This window comes from Betta splendens, chromosome 4, assembly GCF_900634795.4.
Source record: "Betta splendens chromosome 4, fBetSpl5.4, whole genome shotgun sequence".
Lineage (NCBI taxonomy): Eukaryota > Metazoa > Chordata > Actinopteri > Anabantiformes > Osphronemidae > Betta > Betta splendens.
In genome coordinates this window covers 27,504,518-27,516,669 of record NC_040884.2, presented here as the reverse complement: position 1 = coordinate 27,516,669, position 12,152 = coordinate 27,504,518, and the positions used below count along the sequence as shown (strand labels likewise).

The 12,152-nt window shown below is 40.1% G+C and overlaps 16 non-coding genes across 16 annotated transcripts; 11 read left to right on the top strand and 5 right to left on the bottom strand.

The window, feature by feature from the left end:
• The first annotated feature begins 1,676 nt into the window (after nucleotides 1-1,676).
• trnaq-cug (transfer RNA glutamine (anticodon CUG)) lies at nucleotides 1,677-1,748 on the top strand. The gene has a single exon. It is a non-coding gene; the product is annotated as a tRNA-Gln (tRNA).
• Nucleotides 1,749-3,201: 1,453 nt separating this feature from the next.
• Nucleotides 3,202-3,309, bottom strand: trnal-caa (transfer RNA leucine (anticodon CAA)). The gene is made up of 2 exons: nucleotides 3,272-3,309; nucleotides 3,202-3,247 (listed from the first exon to the last, which is right to left on the bottom strand). It is a non-coding gene; the product is annotated as a tRNA-Leu (tRNA).
• A 157-nt stretch (nucleotides 3,310-3,466) lies between these two features.
• On the top strand, nucleotides 3,467-3,538 carry trnaq-cug (transfer RNA glutamine (anticodon CUG)). The gene has a single exon. It is a non-coding gene; the product is annotated as a tRNA-Gln (tRNA).
• A 536-nt stretch (nucleotides 3,539-4,074) lies between these two features.
• Nucleotides 4,075-4,146, top strand: trnaq-cug (transfer RNA glutamine (anticodon CUG)). Its single transcript has one exon. It is a non-coding gene; the product is annotated as a tRNA-Gln (tRNA).
• Nucleotides 4,147-5,180: 1,034 nt separating this feature from the next.
• Nucleotides 5,181-5,288, bottom strand: trnal-uaa (transfer RNA leucine (anticodon UAA)). Its single transcript has 2 exons — nucleotides 5,251-5,288; nucleotides 5,181-5,226 (listed from the first exon to the last, which is right to left on the bottom strand). It is a non-coding gene; the product is annotated as a tRNA-Leu (tRNA).
• A 146-nt stretch (nucleotides 5,289-5,434) lies between these two features.
• trnaq-cug (transfer RNA glutamine (anticodon CUG)) lies at nucleotides 5,435-5,506 on the top strand. The gene has a single exon. It is a non-coding gene; the product is annotated as a tRNA-Gln (tRNA).
• Nucleotides 5,507-6,042: 536 nt separating this feature from the next.
• Nucleotides 6,043-6,114, top strand: trnaq-uug (transfer RNA glutamine (anticodon UUG)). Its single transcript has one exon. It is a non-coding gene; the product is annotated as a tRNA-Gln (tRNA).
• Nucleotides 6,115-6,957: 843 nt separating this feature from the next.
• Nucleotides 6,958-7,065, bottom strand: trnal-caa (transfer RNA leucine (anticodon CAA)). Its single transcript has 2 exons — nucleotides 7,028-7,065; nucleotides 6,958-7,003 (listed from the first exon to the last, which is right to left on the bottom strand). It is a non-coding gene; the product is annotated as a tRNA-Leu (tRNA).
• Nucleotides 7,066-7,211: 146 nt separating this feature from the next.
• Nucleotides 7,212-7,283, top strand: trnaq-cug (transfer RNA glutamine (anticodon CUG)). Its single transcript has one exon. It is a non-coding gene; the product is annotated as a tRNA-Gln (tRNA).
• A 541-nt stretch (nucleotides 7,284-7,824) lies between these two features.
• On the top strand, nucleotides 7,825-7,896 carry trnaq-uug (transfer RNA glutamine (anticodon UUG)). Its single transcript has one exon. It is a non-coding gene; the product is annotated as a tRNA-Gln (tRNA).
• An 843-nt stretch (nucleotides 7,897-8,739) lies between these two features.
• Nucleotides 8,740-8,847, bottom strand: trnal-caa (transfer RNA leucine (anticodon CAA)). The gene is made up of 2 exons: nucleotides 8,810-8,847; nucleotides 8,740-8,785 (listed from the first exon to the last, which is right to left on the bottom strand). It is a non-coding gene; the product is annotated as a tRNA-Leu (tRNA).
• Nucleotides 8,848-8,993: 146 nt separating this feature from the next.
• On the top strand, nucleotides 8,994-9,065 carry trnaq-cug (transfer RNA glutamine (anticodon CUG)). The gene has a single exon. It is a non-coding gene; the product is annotated as a tRNA-Gln (tRNA).
• A 541-nt stretch (nucleotides 9,066-9,606) lies between these two features.
• trnaq-uug (transfer RNA glutamine (anticodon UUG)) lies at nucleotides 9,607-9,678 on the top strand. Its single transcript has one exon. It is a non-coding gene; the product is annotated as a tRNA-Gln (tRNA).
• Nucleotides 9,679-10,522: 844 nt separating this feature from the next.
• trnal-caa (transfer RNA leucine (anticodon CAA)) lies at nucleotides 10,523-10,630 on the bottom strand. The gene is made up of 2 exons: nucleotides 10,593-10,630; nucleotides 10,523-10,568 (listed from the first exon to the last, which is right to left on the bottom strand). It is a non-coding gene; the product is annotated as a tRNA-Leu (tRNA).
• A 146-nt stretch (nucleotides 10,631-10,776) lies between these two features.
• Nucleotides 10,777-10,848, top strand: trnaq-cug (transfer RNA glutamine (anticodon CUG)). Its single transcript has one exon. It is a non-coding gene; the product is annotated as a tRNA-Gln (tRNA).
• A 536-nt stretch (nucleotides 10,849-11,384) lies between these two features.
• On the top strand, nucleotides 11,385-11,456 carry trnaq-uug (transfer RNA glutamine (anticodon UUG)). Its single transcript has one exon. It is a non-coding gene; the product is annotated as a tRNA-Gln (tRNA).
• Nucleotides 11,457-12,152: the final 696 nt, after the last annotated feature.

Sequence of the window (12,152 nt, the reverse complement as noted above, 5' to 3'; positions counted from 1 at the left end):
ACTGAATAATGGTACGTTTTTGACAAAAGAAATAACTGATCCCGCATCAAGATTTAAATCTACAACCTTAGTATTACTGACATCACAGCTTAACCAACTGCACCATCATCCTTATTTATTTAACAATCGTTAGTACTTTATAAATTGTAAATCCCACCATCAAATTTTTTCATAGGGCCCACAACTGTTAGCGGCGCCCCTGCAAACATATATGTTATAGCTCTGTTAGATGATGTGTTAGAAGATCTAGAATCTGGTAGAGGTGCCCATTCTTGGATCGAGATTCAAGGAGAAGACGTGCAGCCAGACACACCCAGCTGCTTACCATAGGGTTCCAGCCACGGGGGCATCCAGAATAAGCTGCAGACTAATTGGGTAGTGTACCCTGAGCCTAGCCATGCCAACTATGTGGGAAACAATCATCTACTGGTTAAACGGGGCAACATTAAATTCAAGTTTCCAGAGACCCGGTTTACCTGATGTGATCAGAGCCATCGGCTAGATATTTATGAGGGAGTTAGACAAAAGCAGACAACTCTGAATCCAGTGATCTGAGTTCAAATCTAATTGCAACCTGCTCTTTGGTGATTTTTCTCTTTATACTACTGACAAACGTCATGTCATGTCTGTGGAGTACTTGGTCTAAAATTAGGTTGAACCCCTGTTTGCTTTTGTAGGTACTAAAAGTTTTGCTTCCTTGGTGTTTTGTTTAGAAAGACACTGTTCAGGCGCCTGCAAGAGCATTGTTTTGTTTCATGGTGTAAAGTTCAGCACTCTGAACTCTGATTCTAGTAATGTGAATTCAAATCTTTGGAGAATCTTTGTTTTGTTTAAAAACCATACAGATTCAATCCTTAGGTCTGGCCCCTTAGACCGCTCAGCCATCCTGACTGTCAGAGATGAAGCTTGAAATTAGTCTGGATTAGTTGTCCTAATATGAAATTAAAGCCTTGTTTGTCTTTGTCAGTTGTAACAATTTGGATCCTGTGGTGGGTGTATAGAATTGATGGCACGGGTGTCTGCATGGTGTATATCTAGGATCCATGCTGTAATGGTTAGCACTCTGGACTTTGAGTCCAGTGATCTGAGTTTGAATCTTGGTTGAACCTCCACCTTTGTTTAAATCCATGAAGCCTCTTCTGTTTCAGCCTGTATACTTCATCTTCTTCTCTTTTTGGTCATACCCCTCCTCTGAATCTAAAAAGATACAATGCAGCTATTTCTGATCATCTCTGTACTTGTGGCATCATTTGATGCTCTTACAGGGCATGAACCTATACTGCTGGTCACAAATCTTGAGTTCCTTCCTGAACCAGGGTTCCTCTAATCTTTCCTACGGCTTTATTGTGTGGCTCTTTAACTTTAATGCTTGATTTAAAATGAAGTTAAACCTTATGATCCAAAACAGAAGAATATTTTCTGTCAGGAGTGGGATTTGAACCCACGCCTCCAACAGGTAGACCAGATATCCCTATTTGGAAAGGACAAATCCCTTAAGTCTGGCGCCTTAGACCGCTCAGCAACCCTGACTGAGAAATTAAAGGTTGAAATTAGTATAGAGAAGTTGTCCTGAATAGTAAGTTAAAGTCTTGTTTGTATATGTCAGCTGTAACTATATGGATTCTGTGGTGGTTGTATATAAATAAAGGCACAGGTCCCTGAGCCATCCATCTTGTGGTTCCATGGTGTAATGGTTAGCACTCTGGACTCTGAATCCAGTGATCTGAGTTCAAATCTCAGTGGAACCTTCTCTTTGGTGATTGTTTTCTTTATACCAATGACGCACTTCCTGTCATGTCTGTGAAGTCCTTGGTCTAAAATTAAGTTGAACCCCTAAATGCTTTTGTAAGTACTAAAACATTTGATTCTGTGGTGTTTTCTATAGAAAGACACTGCTCAGGTGTGTGCCCAAACATTGTTTGCTTTCATGGTGTAACGTTTAGCACTCTGGACTCTGAGTCTAGTAATGTGAATTCAAGTCTTGGGGGAATCTTTGTCTTGTTTAAAAAACAGGAAAGCCACTTCCTGTCATGCCTGTATACTTTATGACCTTCGAATATTGTCCACTGAATCTGCCTGTTTTGGAGATTATAATTCCAATTTAGGAAGCTATACAAAGACTTCTCTATACAGTGCTGCACAGATGGTCTCGTATAGGGAGTTAGACACAAGCAGACAACAAGAGCTTAAGGTAAACCCCTGTTTGCTTTCGTCAGAAGTTAAAATTTTGATTCTGTAGTGGTTTTATAGAAATCCTTACACAAATTCTGTGCTGCAGATCATGTGGTTCCATGGTGTAATGTTTAGCACTCTGGACTTTGACTCCAGTGATCTGAGTTCAAATCTCATTGGAACCTGCTATTTGGTGATTTTTCTCTTTATACTACTGACAAACGTCATGTCATGTCTGTGGAGTACTTGGTCTAAAATTAGGTTGAACCCCTGTTTGCTTTTGTAAGTACTAAAAGTTTTGCTTCCTTGGTGTTTTGTAAAGAAAGACACTGTTCAGGCGCCTGCAAGAGCATTGTTTTGTTTCATGGTGTAAAGTTCAGCACTCTGAACTCTGACTCTAGCAATGTGAATTCAAATCTTTGAGGAATCTTTGTTTTGTTTAAAAACCATACAGATTCCATCCTTAAGTCTGGCCCCTTAGACCGCTCAGCCATCCTGACTGTCAGAGATGAAGCTTGAAATTAGTCTGGATTAGTTGTCCTAAAATGAAATTAAAGCCTTGTTTGTCTTTGTCAGTTGTAACAATTTGGATCCTGTGGTGGGTGTATAGAATTGATGGCACGGGTGTCTGCATGGTGTATATCTGGGATCCATGCTGTAATGGTTAGCACTCTGGACTTTGAATCCAGTGATCTGAGTTTGAATCTTGGTTGAACCTCCACCTTTGTTTAAATCCATGAAGCCACTTCTGTTTCAGCCTGTATACTTCATCTTCTTGTCTTTTTGGTCATACCACTCCTCTGAATCTAAAAAGATACAATGCAGCTACTTCTGATCATCTATGTACTTGTGGCATCATTTGGTGCTCTTACAGGGCATGAACCTATACTGCTGGTCACAAATCTTGAGTTCCTTCCTGAACCAGGGTTGCTCTAATCTTTCCTACGGCTTTATTGTGTGGCTCCTTAACTTAAATGCTTGATTTAAAATGAAGTTAAACATTATGATCCAAAACAGAAGAATATTTTCTGTCAGGAGTGGGATTTGAACCCACGCCTCCAACAGGAGACCAGAAATCCCTATTTGGAAAGGACACATCCTTGAGTCTGGCACCTTAGACCGCTCGGCCACCCTGACTGAGAAATGAGATGTTGAAATCAGTATAGAGAAGTTGTCCTGAATAGTAAGTTAAAGCCTTGTTTGTATATGTCAGTTGTAACTATACCGATTCTAAATAGATTCTGTGGTGGTTGTATATAAATATAGGCACAGGTCCCCGAGTCATCCATCTTGTGGTTCCATGGTGAAGTGGTTAGCGCTCTGGACTCTGAATCCAGTGATCTGAGTTCAAATCTCAGTGGAACCTTCTCTTTGGTGGTTGTATTCTTTATACCAATGACGCACTTCCTGTCATGTCTGTGAAGTCCTTGGTCTAAAATTAAGTTGAACCCCTAAATGCTTTTGTAAGTACTAAAACTTTTGATTCTGTGGTGTTTTCTATAGAAAGACACTGCTCAGGTGTGTGCCCAAACATTGTTTGCTTTCATGGTGTAACGTTTAGCACTCTGGACTCTGAGTCTAGTAATGTGAATTCAAGTCTTGGGGGAATCTTTGTCTTGTTTAAAAAACAGAAAGCCACTTCCTGTCATGCCTGTATACTTTATGACCTTCGAATATTGTCCACTGAATCTGCCTGTTTTGGAGATTATAATTCCAATTTAGGAAGCTATACAAAGACTTCTCTATACAGTGCTGCACAGATGGTCTCGTATAGGGAGTTAGACACAAGCAGACAACAAGAGCTTAAGTTAAACCGCTGTTTGCTTTCGTCAGAAGTTAAAATTTTGATTCTGTAGTGGTTTTATAGAAATCCTTACACAAATTCTGTGCCACAGATCATGTGGTTCCATGGTGTAATGGTTAGAGCTCTGGACTCTGAATCCAGTGATCTGAGTTCAAATCTCAGTGGAACCTTCCCTTTGGTCATTGTTTTCTTTATACCAATGACACACTTCCTGTCATGTCTGTGAAGTCCTTGGTCTAAAATTAAGTTAAACCCCTGATTGCTTTTGTAAGTAGTAAAACTTTTGATTCTGTGGTGTTTTGTATAGAAAGACACTGCTCAGGTGTGTGCCCAAACATTGTTTGCTTTCATGGTGTAACGTTTAGCACTCTGGACTCTGAGTCTACTGTAGTAATGTGAATTCAAGTCTTGGGGGAATCTTTCTCTTGATTAAAAAACAGGAAGCCACTTCTTTACTTTAGGTACTAAAAGTTTTGCTTCCTTGGTGTTTTGTATAGAAAGACACTGTTCAGGCGCCTGCAAGAGCATTGTTTTGTTTCATGGTGTAAAGTTCAGCACTCTGAACTCTGACTCTAGTAATGTGAATTCAAATCTTTGAGGAATCTTTGTTTTGTTTAAAAACCATATAGATTCCATCCTTAAGTCTGGCCCCTTAGACCACTCAGCCATCCTGACTGTCAGAGATGAAGCTTGAAATTAGTCTGGATTAGTTGTCCTAAAATGAAATTAAAGCCTTGTTTGTCTTTGTCAGTTGTAACAATTTGGATCCTGTGGTGGGTGTATAGAATTGATGGCACGGGTGTCTGCATGGTGTATATCTGGGATCCATGCTGTAATGGTTAGCACTCTGGACTTTGAATCCAGTGATCTGAGTTTGAATCTTGGTTGAACCTCCACCTTTGTTTAAATCCATGAAGCCACTTCTGTTTCAGCCTGTATACTTCATCTTCTTGTCTTTTTGGTCATACCACTCCTCTGAATCTAAAAAGATACAATGCAGCTACTTCTGATCATCTATGTACTTGTGGCATCATTTGGTGCTCTTACAGGGCATGAACCTATACTGCTGGTCACAAATCTTGAGTTCCTTCCTGAACCAGGGTTCCTCTAATCTTTCCTACGGCTTTATTGTGTGGCTCCTTAACTTTAATGCTTGATTTAAAATGAAGTTAAACCTTATGATCCAAAACAGAAGAATATTTTCTGTCAGGAGTGGGATTTGAACCCACGCCTCCAACAGGAGACCAGAAATCCCTATTTGGAAAGGACAAATCCTTAAGTCTGGCGCCTTAGACCGCTCGGCCACCCTGACTGAGAAATGAGATGTTGAAATCAGTATAGAGAAGTTGTCCTGAATAGTAAGTTAAAGCCTTGTTTGTATATGTCAGTTGTAACTATATAGATTCTGTGGTGGTTGTATATAAATAAAGGCACAGGTCCCCAAGTCATCCATCTTGTGGTTCCATGGTGTAATGGTTAGCACTCTGGACTCTGAATCCAGTGATCTGAGTTCAAATCTCAGTGGAACCTTCTCTTTGGTGATTGTATTCTTTATACCAATGACGCACTTCCTGTCATGTCTGTGAAGTCCTTGGTCTAAAATTAAGTTGAACCCCTAAATGCTTTTGTAAGTACTAAAACTTTTGATTCTGTGGTGTTTTGTATAGAAAGACACTGCTCAGGTGTGTGCCCAAACATTGTTTGCTTTCATGGTGTAACGTTTAGCACTCTGGACTCTGAGTCTAGTAATGTGAATTCAAGTCTTGGGGGAATCTTTGTCTTGTTTAAAAAACAGGAAGCCACTTCCTGTCATGCCTGTATACTTTATGACCTTCGAATATTGTCCACTGAATCTGCCTGTTTTGGAGATTATAATTCCAATTTAGGAAGCTATACAAAGACTTCTCTATACAGTGCTGCACAGATGGTCTCGTATAGGGAGTTAGACACAAGCAGACAACAAGAGCTTAAGGTAAACCCCTGTTTGCTTTCGTCAGAAGTTAAAATTTTGATTCTGTAGTGGTTTTATAGAAATCCTTACACAAATTCTGTGCCACAGATCATGTGGTTCCATGGTGTAATGGTTAGCACTCTGGACTTTGACTCCAGTGATCTGAGTTCAAATCTCAGTGGAACCTGCTATTTGGTGATTTTTCTCTTTATACTACTGACAAACGTCATGTCATGTCTGTGGAGTACTTGGTCTAAAATTAGGTTGAACCCCTGTTTGCTTTTGTAAGTACTAAAAGTTTTGCTTCCTTGGTGTTTTGTATAGAAAGACACTGTTCAGGCGCCTGCAAGAGCATTGTTTTGTTTCATGGTGTAAAGTTCAGCACTCTGAACTCTGACTCTAGTAATGTGAATTCAAATCTTTGGAGAATCTTTGTTTTGTTTAAAAACCATACAGATTCAATCCTTAGGTCTGGCCCCTTAGACCGCTCAGCCATCCTGACTGTCAGAGATGAAGCTTGAAATTAGTCTGGATTAGTTGTCCTAAAATGAAATTAAAGCCTTGTTTGTCTTTGTCAGTTGTAACAATTTGGATCCTGTGGTGGGTGTATAGAATTGATGGCACGGGTGTCTGCATGGTGTATATCTGGGATCCATGCTGTAATGGTTAGCACTCTGGACTTTGAATCCAGTGATCTGAGTTTGAATCTTGGTTGAACCTCCACCTTTGTTTAAATCCATGAAGCCACTTCTGTTTCAGCCTGTATACTTCATCTTCTTGTCTTTTGGTCATACCACTCCTCTGAATCTAAAAAGATACAATGCAGCTACTTCTGATCATCTATGTACTTGTGGCATCATTTGGTGCTCTTACAGGGCATGAACCTATACTGCTGGTCACAAATCTCGAGTTCCTTCCTGAACCAGGGTTGCTCTAATCTTTCCTACGGCTTTATTGTGTGGCTCCTTAACTTAAATGCTTGATTTAAAATGAAGTTAAACCTTATGATCCAAAACAGAAGAATATTTTCTGTCAGGAGTGGGATTTGAACCCACGCCTCCAACAGGAGACCAGAAATCCCTATTTGGAAAGGACACATCCTTGAGTCTGGCGCCTTAGACCGCTCGGCCACCCTGACTGAGAAATGAGATGTTGAAATCAGTATGGAGAAGTTGTCCTGAATAGTAAGTTAAAGCCTTGTTTGTACATGTCAGTTGTAACTATTTGGATTCTGTGGTTGTTGTATATAAATAAAGGCACAGGTCCCTGAGCTATCCATCTTGTGGTTCCATGGTGTAATGGTTAGCACTCTGGACTCTGAATCCAGTGATCTGAGTTCAAATCTCAGTGGAACCTTCTCTTTGTTAGTTGTATTCTTTATACCAATGACGCACTTCCTGTCATGTCTGTGAAGTCCTTGGTCTAAAATTAAGTTGAACCCCTAAATGCTTTTGTAAGTACTAAAACTTTTGATTCTGTGGTGTTTTGTATAGAAAGACACTGCTCAGGTGTGTGCCCAAACATTGTTTGCTTTCATGGTGTAACGTTTAGCACTCTGGACTCTGAGTCTACTGTAGTAATGTGAATTCAAGTCTTGGGGGAATCTTTCTCTTGATTAAAAAACAGGAAGCCACTTCCTGTCATGCCTGTATACTTCATGACCTTCGAATATTGTCCACTGAATCTGCCTGTTTTGGAGATTATAATTCCAATTTAGGAAGCTATACAAAGACTTCTCTATACAGTGCTGCACAGATGGTCTCGTATAGGGAGTTAGACACAAGCAGACAACAAGAGCTTAAGGTAAACCCCTGTTTGCTTTCGTCAGAAGTTAAAATTTTGATTCTGTAGTGGTTTTATAGAAATCCTTACACAAATTCTGTGCCACCGATCATGTGGTTCCATGGTGTAATGGTTAGCACTCTGGACTTTGACTCCAGTGATCTGAGTTCAAATCTCAGTGGAACCTGCTATTTGGTGATTTTTCTCTTTATACTACTGACAAACGTCATGTCATGTCTGTGGAGTACTTGGTCTAAAATTAGGTTGAACCCCTGTTTGCTTTTGTAGTACTAAAAGTTTTGCTTCCTTGGTGTTTTGTATAGAAAGACACTGTTCAGGCGCCTGCAAGAGCATTGTTTTGTTTCATGGTGTAAAGTTCAGCACTCTGAACTCTGACTCTAGTAATGTGAATTCAAATCTTTGAGGAATCTTTGTTTTGTTTAAAAACCATACAGATTCCATCCTTAAGTCTGGCCCCTTAGACCGCTCAGCCATCCTGACTGTCAGAGATGAAGCTTGAAATTAGTCTGGATTAGTTGTCCTAAAATGAAATTAAAGCCTTGTTTGTCTTTGTCAGTTGTAACAATTTGGATCCTGTGGTGGGTGTATAGAATTGATGGCACGGGTGTCTGCATGGTGTATATCTGGGATCCATGCTGTAATGGTTAGCACTCTGGACTTTGAATCCAGTGATCTGAGTTTGAATCTTGGTTGAACCTCCACCTTTGTTTAAATCCATGAAGCCACTTCTGTTTCAGCCTGTATACTTCATCTTCTTGTCTTTTTGGTCATACCACTCCTCTGAATCTAAAAAGATACAATGCAGCTACTTCTGATCATCTATGTACTTGTGGCATCATTTGGTGCTCTTACAGGGCATGAACCTATACTGCTGGTCACAAATCTCGAGTTCCTTCCTGAACCAGGGTTGCTCTAATCTTTCCTACGGCTTTATTGTGTGGCTCCTTAACTTAAATGCTTGATTTAAAATGAAGTTAAACCTTATGATCCAAAACAGAAGAATATTTTCTGTCAGGAGTGGGATTTGAACCCACGCCTCCAACAGGAGACCAGAAATCCCTATTTGGAAAGGACACATCCTTGAGTCTGGCGCCTTAGACCGCTCGGCCACCCTGACTGAGAAATGAGATGTTGAAATCAGTATAGAGAAGTTGTCCTGAATAGTAAGTTAAAGCCTTGTTTGTATATGTCAGTTGTAACTATTTGGATTCGGTGGTTGTTGTATATAAATTAAGGCACAGGTCCCTGAGCTATCCATCTTGTGGTTCCATGGTGTAATGCTTAGCACTCTGGACTCTGAATCCAGTGATCTGAGTTCAAATCTCAGTGGAACCTTCTCTTTGGTAGTTGTATTCTTTATACCAATGACGCACTTCCTGTCATGTCTGTGAAGTCCTTGGTCTAAAATTAAGTTGAACCCCTAAATGCTTTTGTAAGTACTAAAACTTTTGATTCTGTGGTGTTTTGTATAGAAAGACACTGCTCAGGTGTGTGCCCAAACATTGTTTGCTTTCATGGTGTAACGTTTAGCACTCTGGACTCTGAGTCTACTGTAGTAATGTGAATTCAAGTCTTGGGGGAATCTTTGTCTTGTTTAAAAAACAGGAAGCCACTTCCTGTCATGCCTGTATACTTTATGACCTTCGAATATTGTCCACTGAATCTGCCTGTTTTGGAGATTATAATTCCAATTTAGGAAGCTATACAAAGACTTCTCTATACAGTGCTGCACAGATGGTCTCGTATAGGGAGTTAGACACAAGCAGACAACAAGAGCTTAAGGTAAACCCCTGTTTGCTTTCGTCAGAAGTTAAAATTTTGATTCTGTAGTGGTTTTATAGAAATCCTTACACAAATTCTGTGCCACAGATCATGTGGTTCCATGGTGTAATGGTTAGCACTCTGGACTTTGACTCCAGTGATCTGAGTTCAAATCTCAGTGGAACCTGCTATTTGGTGATTTTTCTCTTTATACTACTGACAAACGTCATGTCATGTCTGTGGAGTACTTGGTCTAAAATTAGGTTGAACCCCTGTTTGCTTTTGTAAGTACTAAAAGTTTTGCTTCCTTGGTGTTTTGTATAGAAAGACACTGTTCAGGCGCCTGCAAGAGCATTGTTTTGTTTCATGGTGTAAAGTTCAGCACTCTGAACTCTGACTCTAGTAATGTGAATTCAAATCTTTGGGGAATCTTTGTTTTGTTTAAAAACCATACAGATTAAATTCTTAGGTCTGGCCCCTTAGACCGCTCAGCCATCCTGACTGTCAGAGATGAAGCTTGAAATTAGTCTGGATTAGTTGTCCTAAAATGAAATTAAAGCCTTGTTTGTCTTTGTCAGTTGTAACAATTTGGATCCTGTGGTGGGTGTATAGAATTGATGGCACGGGTGTCTGCATGGTGTATATCTGGGATCCATGCTGTAATGGTTAGCACTCTGGACTTTGAATCCAGTGATCTGAGTTTGAATCTTGGTTGAACCTCCACCTTTGTTTAAATCCATGAAGCCACTTCTGTTTCAGCCTGTATACTTCATCTTCTTGTCTTTTTGGTCATACCACTCCTCTGAATCTAAAAAGATACAATGCAGCTACTTCTGATCATCTATGTACTTGTGGCATCATTTGGTGCTCTTACAGGGCATGAACCTATACTGCTGGTCACAAATCTCGAGTTCCTTCCTGAACCAGGGTTGCTCTAATCTTTCCTACGGCTTTATTGTGTGGCTCCTTAACTTAAATGCTTGATTTAAAATGAAGTTAAACCTTATGATCCAAAACAGAAGAATATTTTCTGTCAGGAGTGGGATTTGAACCCACGCCTCCAACAGGAGACCAGAAATCCCTATTTGGAAAGGACACATCCTTGAGTCTGGCGCCTTAGACCGCTCGGCCACCCTGACTGAGAAATGAGATGTTGAAATCAGTATGGAGAAGTTGTCCTGAATAGTAAGTTAAAGCCTTGTTTGTATATGTCAGTTGTAACTATTTGGATTCGGTGGTTGTTGTATATAAATTAAGGCACAGGTCCCTGAGCTATCCATCTTGTGGTTCCATGGTGTAATGGTTAGCACTCTGGACTCTGAATCCAGTGATCTGAGTTCAAATCTCAGTGGAACCTTCTCTTTGGTAGTTGTATTCTTTATACCAATGACGCACTTCCTGTCATGTCTGTGAAGTCCTTGGTCTAAAATTAAGTTGAACCCCTAAATGCTTTTGTAAGTACTAAAACTTTTGATTCTGTGGTGTTTTGTATAGAAAGACACTGCTCAGGTGTGTGCCCAAACATTGTTTGCTTTCATGGTGTAACGTTTAGCACTCTGGACTCTGAGTCTAGTAATGTGAATTCAAGTCTTGGGGGAATCTTTGTCTTTTTTGAAAAACAGGAAGCCACTTCCTGTCATGCCTGTATACTTTATGACCTTCGAATATTGTCCACTGAATCTGCCTGTTTTGGAGGTTATAATTCCAATTTAGGAAGCTATACAAAGACTTCTCTATACAGTGCTGCACAGATGGTCTCGTATAGGGAGTTAGACACAAGCAGACAACAAGAGCTTAAGGTAAACCCCTGTTTGCTTTCGTCAGAAGGTAAAATTTTGATTCTGTAGTGGTTTTATAGAAATCCTTACACAAACTCTGTGCCACGGATCATGTGGTTCCATGGTGTAATGGTTAGCACTCTGGACTTTGACTCTATTGATCTGAGTTCAAATCTCAGTGGAACCTGCTATTTGGTGATTTTTCTCTTTATACTACTGATAAACGTCATGTCATGTCTGTGGAGTACTTGGTCTAAAATTAGGTTGAACCCCTGTTTGCTTTTGTAAGTACTAAAAATTTTGCTTCCTTGGTGTTTTGTATAGAGAGACACTGTTCAGGCGCCTGCAAGAGCATTGTTTTGTTTCATGGTGTAAAGTTCAGCACTCTGAACTCTGACTCTAGTAATGTGAATTCAAATCTTTGAGGAATCTTTGTTTTGTTTAAAAACCATACAGATTCCATCCTTAAGTCTGGCCCCTTAGACCGCTCAGCCATCCTGACTGTCAGAGATGAAGCTTGAAATTAGTCTGGATTAGTTGTCCTAAAATGAAATTAAAGCCTTGTTTGTCTTTGTCAGTTGTAACAATTTGGATCCTGTGGTGGGTGTATAGAATTGATGGCACGGGTGTCTGCATGGTGTATATCTGGGATCCATGCTGTAATGGTTAGCACTCTGGACTTTGAATCCAGTGATCTGAGTTTGAATCTTGGTTGAACCTCCACCTTTGTTTAAATCAATGAAGCCACTTCTGTTTGAGCCTGTATACTTCATCTTCTTGTCTTTCTGGTCATACCACTCCTCTGAATCTAAAAAGATACAATGCAGCTACTTCTGATCATCTATGTACTTGTGGCATCATTTGGTGCTCTTACAGGGCATGA